Source organism: Pongo abelii, chromosome 21 (assembly GCF_028885655.2).
Source record: "Pongo abelii isolate AG06213 chromosome 21, NHGRI_mPonAbe1-v2.0_pri, whole genome shotgun sequence".
In the NCBI taxonomy this organism is placed as follows: Eukaryota; Metazoa; Chordata; class Mammalia; order Primates; family Hominidae; genus Pongo; species Pongo abelii.
Window position 1 is genome coordinate 17,005,540 of NC_072006.2, and position 11,693 is coordinate 17,017,232.

At 42.8% G+C, this 11,693-nt stretch overlaps 1 long non-coding RNA gene across 1 annotated transcript; it reads right to left on the minus strand.

Annotated features, from left to right (window-relative positions):
- Positions 1-230: 230 nt before the first annotated feature.
- LOC103888760 (uncharacterized) lies at positions 231-2,666 on the minus strand. Its single transcript, XR_653140.3, has 3 exons — positions 2,538-2,666; positions 2,348-2,409; positions 231-543 (listed from the first exon to the last, which is right to left on the minus strand). It is a non-coding gene; the product is annotated as an uncharacterized LOC103888760 (long non-coding RNA).
- Positions 2,667-11,693: the final 9,027 nt, after the last annotated feature.

Genomic DNA, 11,693 nt, shown 5'->3' on the forward strand with positions numbered 1-11,693 from the left:
AGCATTTCTCCCTTTCTATTCATGTTTGCGAGTGGCTTGCTATCTTCCTATCTGTCTGCCCCATAGGCGTCTGTATGGGAAGGACTGGCAGTTGGTGCTACTAAATAAACCCCATCTTGGGTAAATCACTGTCGATGTGTCTTCTCATCTCCAGTTTGGTCTCCACTGGTTCTTGGGCAGAATTTCCCTGAGATGTATCCAAGTCACAGAATTAAAAACTGAAAAGGAAGTTTGAATTCTCTGGAAATTATGATGTACTCCTCTCAATGGGGAAAAAGGAAATTATACATATGAAGAGCTGCTTAAAATAAAAACAGATACAAGCAAATGTCTCATTTCACCCAGTTTTGGAGGTCAAAGCTCTTGTCCATGTAAAGCAAAGAACTGAGGGTATAATTTATCTTGTGCAATCCTTGAAGAAGCCATTTCCTTGAGCACAAGACCCAAAATTTTCCTCAGAATGGCTTGTAAAATCCCTCGGGGGGTCCTGTGTCCTACGTCAGAGGTGGTAAATCCTGGCTCTTGGTCAAACTCAGCCTGATGCTTGGTTTTGTAAATAAAGCTATATTAGTGAACAGCCACACCCATTGATTTACATATTATCTATGTCCACTTTCCCACTACAACAGCAGCATCAAGTTGCACAGAGACCTTCCTTCTGGTAAAGCCTAAAATATTTACCATGTTTAGATAAAAGGTTTGCTGACTATATCCTAAGTGTCTGGAAAGATTTATCCATTAGCCAGGATGGACAGTGATCCTTTCTACATCATTAAAACAACCAAAATGATAGTAGAAGTTATATAACACACTTCAAAAGCACTAAGATTAATGTCAGACTTGTTTCAATTATGCCAATATAAAAATAGTTGCATGTCTTGTCTGTTCATTTATACTGTGCCTCATTCTACAAAGGATGTGAGCTGGTATATAAAAACACATACAATATAATAAAAGGTTAAAGAATTAATAAAATTCTAGCCTGAGAAGATACAAATTAAAATAGGAGGTGGAAACAAAATGAAAGTGTTTTTCCATTTAGGAGTTAACCTTTTAATTCTATATTATTTTATATTAATTTGCAACCACTGCCTTTTTCTATTTGCTGTTATATTAAATCTATTTGTTCTTTTACAGGTTTTTTAGAATTATCAAATATTTCAAAAATTTTAGTTTTTTGATTAATATTACAAACACTCATAACACATTTTTCAAACTAATATTCAAAATAATGGTGCCATATTTGTTTAGAACATTAAAAAAAGTACAATGTTAGCTGGCACAATAACTTTCCCTCATCCCACTGGCTTCTCTCACCCAAAAAGACCTCTGACCTCTGTCTTGAAGGTGGTTTGCATCTTTTCAAATCATATTTTAAAATTTATAACATGTGTATGTAACCATTGTATATGGTGTTGCTTTCTGTTTTTTAAAGTTTACATGAATAAGGAATTATTTCATTCATAATATTTTCAACTTGCTTTTATTCCCCAACACTAGATGTTAGAAATTCATCTATTCTAAAATAAGTAGATTTAGTGTATTTATTTTAACAACTGTGTAGTAGTTAAAATATACCCCCACTTTGTTTATCCATTACCAATGAATAAATATTTTGATTGTATTTTAAAGTATTTTTTAAAAGCTTCAGTGGTCATTCTCATACCTTCCTCCTTGTGCAAGGCGAAGGTTTCTCTAGGGCTTATTTTTGGAAGAGAAATGGGTAGGTCTTAGAGTACCTCATGAAGATGAACTTTACTAGATGATAGCCAAATTGCCCTCTGAAGTGCTTACACTACTTCATATTTCCACCATTAGCAGAGAATTTTCCTATTTTGCTGTATTCTAAAGAGTAAACTCTCAAAAGGAGGTAGAGGCAGAACAGGAAACAGATAAAATTTAACAAGAAGATACGGCTGGGGATTGTAAGATCCAGTACCATGGAAGACTTCTCAGGTCCTCCTGAAATGTCCTGACTTTACTTTGTAAGTAGTGGAAAGTCTTCAAAATCTTTAATATGGATTTTCATTAACACGGAAATATTCTCTTTGCTTCTTTCTTGAACTTTAAACAAGTTTCTTAAGCAAAAGTTCTAAAAAATGACCATAGCCTCAAATATTTATTGATTCAGATCTCAGGAATCTAGGAGATGAAGGGCTAAGAATCAGGTGTGGGTGGCTCAGTTCTGTCCTTAGTTTCTTGGAGATAATTTGCTGAATGTTCTCTTCCCCTCCATATCTGCCAGTTGGAAATCTTATGAGAAATGCTCCCTGTTCAAGGACACGAATGACAAGATCCGCATCCAGCACCCTCTGGGCCTATGGGGAAGCCACCAAAGTAGACCCACATTTTGTTTAAAATGATAGGTGATTGTTCCATCAAGCTCTGACGTTAATGGCTTTGGTTAATCTGATACAATTGAGACAATATTTTCTCTAGTCATTATTTCTTCATTTTTATCAAAGGTCACTCACTGTTCTGGGTAAAGGCAGATCTAGCCTTCTTCTGAAGCTGCACCTCCAACTTTACGTGCTGACTTGAAAGGATGGCTATTTACAGGACTCCTGGGTTGGTTCACCTTCCTTGGATACTCGAGTACTGGAGTGCTCAGATGCATATGTTCTAGAGACAGTTTGTTTCATTATAAGATGTGACTAAATATGAATCTGAAAGAGCCAATCCAGAAAGATGGATCCCAAATGTAAATAAAGTTATATTAGTGAACTGGGCCCAAATTTAAAATGAAGCCAAGTAGCTATTTGCTGACTAGACATCACACACATACTTTGAGTTCCCTGAAAACCGACCCTTGTGTTCAGCTTTGGGACTTGGTTGAAGCTGAGCCCTTTCTCAACCAATCATTGTTCAGCTGCCTCAACCAATCAGGACTCAGCTGCCTTGACCAATCAGGGTTTATTTGCATAGGTGAACCTGATTGGGAACTTGGGCAGGAACTTTCACTAGAAAACCAGAGCTCTCCCTTTGCTTTCTGGCACACATCTTAGTTTTTACACTGAAGGCTGCATGTCCCCAGTTTGCAAACTGTACACCAGAATAAAATCTCTTTTCTCCAAACTCCTTTTCAAAAAAATTTTCATTCACAAAAACATGTTCAACATTCTTTTCTCCCTGAGCAAACCCACTTACTTTTCTCCTCCAGCCTTCCTACGTCAGAGTCACAAGTTGTGCCAGAGGCAGAACAAACTAGACACTTAGGAACGCAATAAATAGCAAGCACCCGCTCCAGCACCGCTGAGGAAGGTGTGTACATACATACAGAGTAGGGCTTCTTTCATTTATAAATGCCCTACATCTGGAGCCTTTTTCATTTGCAATTAAAAGAAAAAGACTTTAAAAATAGGAGAGATGAAAACAGAAGCCAAAGCCCTAAGCAGTGTGGGTGGGGACATGGAGCTGGGTGGGGACTTGGAGCTGGCCCTAAGGATGGCTGGGGACTGGTCCTCTGCTTCCTGCATCCGCTTCTCTCTGGTGCTTGCCTCGTTTTCCCTGGCCCACTGTCAGAGTAAAGCCGGGATAATGGCTTCTTCTGGAACTGTGGGGCTTGCCTCTTCACAATATTGGGACCAGTGAGGAAACAGGACCCTCCACATTGATTCCAGCTACAGTCCTCATAGAGAACTCTGACTGGATCAGCCTGGGTCAGGTGCCCACCAGGGTCCAGGATATCAGAGAATGATGATTGATAATTCCAACCTCAACAAACAAGTAAACAGGAGAAGTAAACATTTTACCTAAAAGACAAGAAGTACTGTTCTGGACAGACAAAACCATAGATGTGATATACTCTGATTTTGCCACAAGGGCTTTATGCCACAACATACCAGAATTTTCCAGCCTCAGATAGCTTTGTCTTGACGAATGTTGCATAGTAAAGACTTTTCTTCGGTTACAGAATCCTTTTTTGGTTTTCCAATTCTAATGATTATTTTACTTGTTATTTCAAATATCCGAGCATCCTCTGAACTTTCCTTTGGCCTATGTATCTCTTGAGGGCAAATAATTGCTCCAAACATTACCCAAAACATTAAGGTTCAGGGGCTTTGCTGAGATCATAGTGCCGTGTCCTCTCCTGTGGTCAGTGATGCCAGTTTTCAAGTGGATCCTTGCCTTGTAGTCATTTTGGCTGGCTGGCGATCATGCTGAATGACTCACATGCAAATAAAATGAGGACAGCACAGAAGGAGCACTCTTAGGCCGACTGTGCGAAAGTGGGAGAGCTGCTCATGGCCGGTCCAACTGTGCTCCCTCCAAGTCTGCCTTCAGTGGTGGCTGCCTTCACAGGACAGATTTGGATTTAATGTGTGTTTCATAGAGAGTAAAGGGAAGACTTCATCTCTGGAAAGTCATTTTGCAGATGAGAAAACCGAGCCCCAGAGATGTCACATGACATGAACAGAGCCATGCAGCCCATGAGATCCCCTAAGGAACTTCACAACAGAAAACATTAATTAGGTGCCTGCTGTGTGCATCCATCGCTGGGCTCTTTGAATAGGATAGAGAGTAGAGGAGGCTTAAAGCATGGTTCCTGCCCCCTGTGAGCCTCCAGTCCCAGCTCTGCAGCCACACACGTCAAACTCTAAAAACATAGGGGCACATTTGACATTTTTCCAAATAAAAGACCTCACAAAATAGTCAAATGAATTTCAATATTCAGGTTGTCACCAACCATCTATCCCGTATGTAGGGCTTACTTCACCAAGTGAACAAATTTATTACAACACGGAGATACTTCATGCTAATTCTAACACGTTGCCTGTTGTACCTTGGCCACAGCTCTGCAGGTAGCAACACTGAATAAATACTATGACCACCAGCGCCTCTTGACTAAGGATGATCTCAGGATTGGCCCCTGTGATCTTCTAAGGGTTAACTGGGGAAAAGAGTGTGGGATTCCAGGGTCTGCAGTTGATTTCCAAGAGTCACTCCTTGAGGGGCCACTGCCGGCGCAACATCTGGCATGCACCTGAATAAATCCCAGAAGTTTCCTTTTCAATATTGTATAAATTCTGCACCTTGGCTCATGGCTATTAAACCCACCGTGGCAAGATCTCCACAAGCATGGCAGTATTTCCTTCATGAGGGAGGACCACTCCAAGGACAGCAGTATGAAGCCATCTTTGCCCACCGCACACCCCAGAGCCTCCAGATACAGCTGTCGTCTATGCTCCTGCTAATAATTCCATTTAACTCGCTCATTTTTTGGAAGCAAGCTTTTCATTTGGAAATGGGCATTCTCATACACTTTCCTACCACCAGATTTCTTCTCCTCCTCTTCCAGACTCAATTTCACCCTGGAAAGCACAGCCATGGGTACCCTGCCAACCCCTCCCTGTGCATTCTGGTCAGCCAAGCCCTGTCACTCAATGTGGCTTCAATTAAAAGCAGACCCCTTGGAGAGGGCCGCCACCTGCCTGCCCTCCTTCTTTCTCCTTTGTTCCAAGCTCGTGTTGCTGAACAGAATTCTGTAAGGGACTCTTGGCAAGGTTGATCATCCACAGTCCTGGCCTCCAGTTGCTTCCCCTGAATGAGAGTTAGAGCTGGAATTACAGTATATTGGAGACAAAAAGGTTCTATAAGGTTATTTGGCCCCATAGCCGCATTGTGCAGATGAACAAAATGAGTCTCCAACGGGATCCTACTGCTCTCAGGCCAAGCAAGGGTCCTCAGGCCTCATAGCCTCATGTGTGCTCTGCCCTCTGCTTTGTGTATGCTTCTCATCACTGCAGCTTTCTGGCCAACTCCAGCTCACCATTCTTTGCTGAGCAATACGGGCACTTCTGGGAAATTATCTTTGCTCCCTCCCATCTCTTCCCCCCTCCCATGGAATTTGTTATTTTCTCTTTGGACTTCTAGTTTTTCACAGCACTTCCGTTACAGCTTCTCACAGGGTATCAGACATACAGATTCTGTCCTAGTTTGTCCCCTCTTCCCAAAAGCAAATCCTAAGACAAGGATTCCTAATGACAGCAGTGGATATGGGAGTCAACTCTGGGAACCACCAGTGGGATATGGGGAGGGATGAAAATCTATAAAGGATGAGGTATTGAGCAGGTTCCGCCTGTGCACAATGGAGGCTCAATCCCACTGGGACCCCGTGCATAGCCTGAGAAGGACACGCTTCAGTGCAGTAAAGAGCAGGAAAGCTGGGGCATTCATTTACCAACTGTGGGGCCTCATTTTGGGGGCCTGCTCCTGGAATATAAACTGTCTGGCACTTCCAGCCCCATCAAACTCTGAACAAAACACTGTCCTCAGCCAGAGGATGCTTCCAGCCAGAGATATCCTGAAACAGTCTGCAGGGACCCCTAGTGTGGTCCAAGGACTGACAGTGGCTTCTACAGATGCTAACTTGCCTGTGTCCCCCAGAGAAGCACAGCCTGGATTGCATTCGTCTCAGCAGACCCAAGATGTGGTGTCTAACAGGCACACTCGTTATTTTCATTTAACTTAAAAAGGAATTAAGCCAATTAATAACCTCACATAACTAAGGGAGAGGCACAGAACTTGTAGTTGGGCTTCTGATTGAATGTTTCTCCAAGGTATTGCATTTCTCAGAATTTTCAACCAGATCATCTCTTTTCTAATATCAGAAGTATATTCCCTCGAGTCCTGGGGACCTAGTCCAAAGTAGCCTTCCAGTAGCAAGATTTTAAAGTGTATTTCTGAATTGTTTATGAATTACATACTTTTCTACAATTCATGCACATTTCATTTAGTATTTTTAAACATTAAAATTACCAGTTAAAATTATCAACTATTTTTTGTACATATTTTGTGAGAAATTGATGTTCCAGCATAAATTTTCTGTGGCTATCTCAGGGCTTCATGTGTCTCCTAGCTCAGGCTATTCCCCAGGTTGAGAGTCACAATCCTCCTTTCCATGTGGAAACTACATGTGATACAGATTTAGTTCTGGTAACTCTGCCATCCAGGACGTTAGGGGTCTCCTGCTTTAACCTTGGGATCCATGTCGATAAGGGGAGTTGCTGAGCCGTTGGGCTAGGGCCCCATGAATATAGAATTGCTGCTGAAGCAAGTGAGAATCTGGGGAGCAGCATAGTGGGAAGAGGGAGGAACAGGCGCATGAAGAGTTAGACTTGAAATGTGTCTTCTGAAGGGGCTGGTTCATGCTTGGTGTTTTTCCCATGCCTGCTTCGTATGCATGGATTGTTCCTGACTATCTGCCCTGCCCCACATCACCATATACGCTACCAAGAAGAATGCTGTTATACCACAACCGTGGCCAGTGATAGAGATTCTCCTGAAGATTTTGTTAGGGGTGAAGGCATATAGTTAGTGGAGGTCTCCATAAAGCAACTTTTCCCAGGTCTTCCTTCTTGGCCATGCAGAAGATAAATAAATTTTTAAATCTTTCTCTTTCCTTAATGCATTGCCAAGCCTTTCAGCTTTTGGCTTCTCTGCTCCTGGACTCCCTCTGACCCTTCTCCTGGCTTTGTAGGGGTGGTTTTCCCCACAGCCTTGGCCACATATCAGTACTCACTGCCATGCATACCCCATCCCTTCTCTCCATTAAACCATAAAGGACCCTCCAATTACAAGTATTCTACATCTTTAGCAAGAATCTCCAGAATTATAAATATATGTGATTCTTTTTCCTCTTGTATTCCTTATAACCATGAGAAGAAATAGGAAAGTAAACTCCAAATCCATTTCACTTGGATGAAATAGATCAAACATCCAATATTTAATCTTTACTTTGAATGTTTAATAGAAGACATTAATAGATGGAGTTAGTTTGAATATCATCAGATACACACAGATACACACAAATTTATATGTATGTGAATGTATACAGAAAAAATAATATTTGAAAAGAGGAAGCTTGTGGATATTGCCTCTCTGCTTCACGTGCCTGCCTTTCTCACCTCCACAGCTCCCTAGTAAACATTCTTCCCTCGGCTCTGATGCCCCCATGGCTGGGAAGTTTACCTTGGAATCCCAACTAGAGACAGAATTGATTGTCACCTGTTTGTTCTTTCAGGCTTTGCTTGTGCCTGCATTATGGTGAATTAGATAGAGAGGCTATCTCAGATTGTGCACCCTCAAGACAGATCATGAGATGAGGATTCCATTGAGAGCTGATCTCAGGCAAGTTTACTCAACATTTTATAAATGTTACCCCATCGTAAGCATAACCCCTTCATCTCAGTCCCTCTGAGAAGCAGAGCCTAGCACAGAAGTTCTGCCCTTCAGTGATTCACTGCCCACAGTCCTCTTGGCCCAGTCCCACTGCCTCTGACCTTGCTGTTACCCTGGGGTGCTCCAGGGAAACACTTTGTTTGGAAGTACACTGTGTTCCTTGGGTGGGGCTTCAGGTCCCTTGGTTCTGAAGCATTTTTCTCAATGCGTTCCCATCTACTCATCATCTTTCAGAACTTTCCTTCAGGTCTGGCCTGCCTGAAGCCCCACTCCCTGCTTTCCAGAACAACGATGGGTTTTGCTGAGTGGCACTTACTAATGGGCCAGGTGGGGAATCCACTGCATTGTGGGGGAAAGGTGTCAAGGTTCGCTGGCAGAAAAAAATGTGGTAAGTTAGTTATTGAGGGAAGAGTGTTCAGGTCAAGCAGACAGTGGGAGTGGCCTCCAGTACTAGGGGAGAAGCCAGCGGACTCATGGGCTGCTTTGTTTTCCTGCAATGGTTAGCATCAAGAGAGCTGAACACCAAGTATTTTACTGAGTATAATCAAGGCCTTGTCAAAGATAAAACCTGACTGACTACACCCCTGGTTACTGGAATATGCTGTCCCTCCATTATAATTAGAAAAAACACACCTGCATGGAGTGAAGGCTCAGTGTAGGGATATGCTTTTTCTACGTTACAATTAGAAAAAACACATGTGGATGGAGTGAAGGATAAATGGGGGCAGATCAAACTTTCTTCCTGCCTTGGAAAGTCTAGAGGTTTGCTCAGGAAAGAGCATCAGAGGGAAGATGAGATAATGAAGCACGACCATTTGGATTTTGTGTAGAAGGAACGTGGCTTGCAGGCTGCCGAGCTTCAGGGTAGTTTTCATCTCTGATTTCTCCCTATGGGAAGTGGCTGCCAAAGGCAATGAATCAGGCAGTAGAATGTCCACACCCTCTCATCTGTTCTAATCCATCTTTACCCAGAACTGCCTAAGGATAAATCAGCACGAAGCTGAGCGATGGAGGGGCATGCTGTGATCTGCTGCTGCCCGGTCATGATCAGCTATTTCCACACGTCAGCACGTTTATCTCTTTGCTTAAGGCTATTTAGGTTGGGATTCCTATACAGTGCTGTTGAAAGGCCGTATCTAATATATTCTCAATTTGGATGAAAGTTTTCAAGGGAGAATGATGGTTCTCAGCAAGTCAAGAGATTTCAGAAGAATGGTGTGAGAAAAGTATGGAATTTGAAGAAAAGTGCACAGCTGTTTAATAGCATGAAGTCCTGGTTTTTTACAAAGTGAAAAGTTTAGATCATAGGGTTAGTTGAAGATTAAATAAGATGATTTGCATACATATATATTTGTATATGTATACACATATGTATCCTGTATGTGTGTGCATGTCTACATGTATGTATATGTGTGTACCTAAATCCACATGACAATAATCCACGTTCCACATGATCCACTCTCCACATGAAGTGAACACAAAGACCCTCAGGCTAGTCACTGCAGAATAACTAAAAAGACATTCCATTTGTAGTTTCTGTCTACCATTTTACTATTTAAGGAACTAAATTTATTACCCACATCCACACTTGTAAAATCTTTTGAAATTTCCTTAAAGCACCCTGGAGCCTCTCCTGCCACACTTCAGCCCCAACCTTTGCCTGTGCTTCCCCCCTCCTTCCCCTTCTAGCCTTTCTGCTTTTTTGTCCAGAGATACACTGAAGACGTAGTTCATGTGTATTTGTTAAGTGAATGGAGCCTCAAAATATCAGCCTTCCTGGGCCATCTTAACAAGAACAGAAACTCACGATGCCCTCTTTCTACACAGATGTCAGAGCTTATCATTATTATGCCAATACAGTAACAGGCAAACTGCATAATTAGTAAGAACTTCATCAAGAACAGCATTTTCCCAGAGGGAAACAGAGAGACTGCAATCAGAAGGCAATGTGTTTGGTGGGGCAGGGGATGCTGGAAGCCCCCTGAAGGAGTGGGGAAGAAATCAGCTATGACACTCAGTGCTATGACTGCAAGACAGCTGCAGACACCCTGCTAATTTCAAACCTAGCTGTTATTCAATATGGATCTGGGCTTTATCATCTTTAGATAATTAGTAATGTTTGTCCTTAGGAAGTGTGCTTTCTTTAATGGGGGTCAAAGACATTTGAAGTTCTCTTTAGTGGCAATAGGGCGCTGAACAGTGCTGAAGTTCTCTTCAGTGTTAATAGAGAGAGAGAGAAAGAAAAACTCAAATGGAGCAAGTGTGTCCAATGTCACCCATATGAATAAAACTCCTCGTCCACCATGATGTAAGGGTGTAGGACAATGGCCAGGTTGCTCACACTGGGCTAGGCCACCCTTCAAGACTCAGACTTCGGGGAGATTGAAGGAGGTCACTTTCTGGGAAAGAGCTCATGTTTCCTCGGGCAGAGAGCAGAGTTTCATAGACAGAATTCAATAGTGAGGGATACAGCCTCCCACTCCCGCCCCCATCTGCATGCTGAAGGACCAGAGAGAGGTAGGGAAGTGTGCACAGAGCACCCTGGAGCAGATGCTGTGGGAGGCTGGACCAGACCTCCAGGTGCCTTTTTCTGGGTGCTTTGGGGGCTGCTATGAAGACTCTCAGTGGTGACTTCTCCAGAGGACTTCTGAGCTACACCTCTCCACCCTGGAGCACCTGGAGACCCTGATGGACTGAGGCAGTGTATGAAAGCCTAGCTCCCTTGCCTTAAACAACTTAGACTCTCTCCTGCAGCTGTGCTCCAGAACAGCTCCCCTTGGGATTTGGTTCAGGCCCATTTCACCAGAAGCCACACCTTTGCTCTGTTTCCCTTTCTCCATCCTCTCCCCTCTCCCTTCCAGGTGTCTCCTGTGGAAATCCCTCAATCAATCACCTACACAAGAATCTCCACCTCAAATTTTCCTTTCAGGGACCTCAACTTAAGACAGCTCCCAGCTTCATCCATGTCACTGCAAAGGACATGAACTCATTCTTTTTTATGGCTGCATAGTATTCCATAGTGTATATGTGCCACATTTTCTTTATCCAGTCTATCATTGATGGGCATTTGGGTTGGTTCCAAGTCTTTGCCACTGTAAATAGTGCCACAATAAACATACGTGTGCATGTGTCCTCAGCAAACTAACACAGGAACAGAAACCCAAATTCCGCATGTTCACATTCATAAGTGGGAGTTGAACAATGAGAACACATGGACACAGGAAGGGAATATCACACACTGGGGTCTGTCAGGGACTGGGGGGAAAGAGGAGGGAGAGCATTAGGACAAGTACCTAATACATGTGAAGCTTAAAACCTAGATGATGGGTTGATAGGTGCAGCAAACCACTGTGGCACATGTATACCTGTGTAACAAACCTGCATGTTCAGCACATGTAGCCCAGAACTTAAAGTAAAATAATAATAAAAAAAGACAGTTCCCTTGTGACAAAGGGCTGGCTTTCTTTTGGGGTTGCAAAGATGGGCCATGCCATCTCTCTGTCATAGTAATT